Raw genomic sequence first — 2,809 nt, forward strand, 5'->3', positions numbered from 1 at the left:
GCAGGATCGAATGGGAGGTCTAGGTTGAGTGCTTTGAGGTTTCTCCATACTTCCTTCCAGAAAGGTTGTACTAGTTTGCAGTCCCACCAGCAGTGTAAAAGTGTTCCCTTCTCTCCACATCCACGCCAGCATCTGCAGTTTTGAGATTTTGTGATGTGGGCCATTCTCACTGGGGTTAGATGATATCTCAGGGTTGTTTTGATTTGCATTTCTCTAATATATAGAGATGATGAACATTTTTTCATGTGTTTGTTAGCCATTTGTCTGTCGTCTTTAGAGAAAGTTCTATTCATGTCTCTTGCCCATTGATATAAGGGATTGTTGGCTTTTTTCATGTGGATTAATTTGAGTTCTCTATAGATCCTGGTTATCAAGCTTTTGTCTGACTGAAAATATGCAAATATCCTTTCCCATTGCGTAGGTTGTCTCTTTGCTTTGGTTATTGTGTCCTTAGCTGTACAGAAGCTTTTCAGTTTAATGAAGTCCCATTTGTTTATTTTTGTTGTTGTTGCAATTGCCCTGGCAGTCTTCTTCATGAAGTCTTCCCCCAGGCCAATATCTTCCAGTGTTTTTCCTATGCTTTCTTGGAGGATTTTTATTGTTTCATGCCTTAAGTTTAAGTCCTTTATCCATCTTGAATCAATTTTTGTGAGTGGAGAAAGGTGTGGGTCCAGTTTCAGTCTTTTACATGTAGACATCCAGTTCTCCCAACACCATTTATTGAATAGGGAGTCTTTCCCCCAAGGTAAGTTCTTGTTTGGTTTATCAAAGATTAGGTGGTTGTAAGATGTTAGTTTCATTTCATGGTGTTCAATTCGATTCCAAGTGTCTATGTCTCTGTTTTTGTGCCAGTACCATGCTGTCTTGACCACTATGGCTTTGTAGTACAGACTAAAATCTGGTATGCTGATGCCCCCTGCTTTATTTTTGTTACTAAGAACTGCCTTAGCTATACGGGGTTTTTTCCGGTTCCATATAAAACGCAGAATCATTTTTTCCAAATCTTGAAAGTACGATGTAGGTACTTTGATAGGAATGGCATTGAATAGGTAGATTGCTTTGGGAAGTATAGACATTTTAACAATGTTAATTCTTCCCATCCATGAGCATGGTATGTTCTTCCATTTGTTAATATCCTCTGCTATTTCCTTTCTGAGGATTTCATAGTTTTCTTTATAGAGGTCCTTCACCTCCTTCGTTAGGTATATTCCTAGGTATTTCATTTTCTTTGAAACTATGGTGAAGGGAGTTGTGTCCTTAATTAGCTTCTCATCTTGACTGTTATTGGTGTATACAAAGGCTACTGACTTGTGGACATTGATTTTATATCCTGAAACATTACTGTATTTTTTGATGACTTCTAGGAGTCTTGTGGTTGAGTCTCTGGGGTTCTCTAAGTATAAGATCATGTCGTCAGCAAAGAGGGAGAGTTTGACCTCCTCTGCTCCCATTTGGATTCCCTTTATTTCCTTGTCTTGCCTAATTGTATTGGCTAGAACTTCCAGCACTATGTTGAATAGTAAAGGTGACAGAGGACAACCTTGTCTGGTTCCAGTTCTAAGAGGAAAAGCTTTCAGTTTTACTCCATTCAGTAAAATATTGGCTGTGGGTTTGTCATAGATAGCTTCAATCAGTTTTAGAAATGTGCCACCTATGCCTATACTCTTCAGTGTTCTAATTAGAAAAGGATGCTGGATTTTATCAAATGCTTTTTCTGCATCTATTGAGAGGATCATATGATTTTTATTTTTGCCTCTGTTAATATGGTGGATAACGTTTATGGACTTGCGTATGTTAAACCAGTGTGGCTGGCATCTTATCTGCTTGTGCCACAGACGCCAAGCCTCAAAGTGATTATTTCATTTGCTGTGGGAGGAAAGGGAAGAAGATAAAAATAAGAATACAGATTCTCTAGAAGAATACAGTCATGCATTGCTTAACAGTGGGGATATATTCTGAGAAATGTATGGTTAGCCAATTTTATCATTGTGCTAGGTTTGTGTTGCCTACCTTCTTTTTTCTTGTTATACCTTTACATAAATCTAGATGGTATGGCCCTGTGGTCCCCAAGTCCTGGACCAGGACTGGAACCTGTCTGGGCCCTATTTGGAACTGGGCTTCATGGCAGGAGGTGAACAAGCAAAGCTTCATTCGTATTTACAGCCACTCCTCATCACTTGCATCCCCCCCCTGAGCTCCACCTCCCGTCAGATCAGCAGCAGCATTACATTCTCATAGGAGCAAAGACCCTGCTATAAATTGTGCATGTAAAGGATCTAAGTTGCACAGTCCTTATGAGCATCTAAGGCCTGATGGTCTGAGGTTGAGATGTAAGATGCTTGAATCACCCCAAAACCACCTTTCACCCTGGTCTGTGAAAAAATTGTCTTCCATTAAACTGGTCCCCAATCCCAAAAAGGCTGGAGATCACTGCCATAGCCTATTGCTCCCAGGCTACAAACCTGTACTGGTAATTGTACAGTAGGTACAGCAATTGTAACACGATGGTAACTTTTTGTGTATCTAAACAAATCTAAACATAGAAAAGCTACAGTGAAAATCTGGTATTGTAATCTTATGGGACCATCAGCGTATATGCGGTCTGTTGTTAAACTAAACACAATTATGCATAACTGTATTCAGCTTTAAGAAGAGGGGCACTCACCCTACATTCCAAATGCCCATCTCTCCTCTCCCTCACATCCTATCCATTACCACCTTCCCAAGATTCTTATCACTGATGAGAAGCAAACCCCAGATAGTGCAGTCTACCCTCAACCCATAAGGCCATGAAAAGGCAAACAGAATG

Source organism: Nycticebus coucang, chromosome 10 (assembly GCF_027406575.1).
Source record: "Nycticebus coucang isolate mNycCou1 chromosome 10, mNycCou1.pri, whole genome shotgun sequence".
NCBI classification, from domain to species: domain Eukaryota; kingdom Metazoa; phylum Chordata; class Mammalia; order Primates; family Lorisidae; genus Nycticebus; species Nycticebus coucang.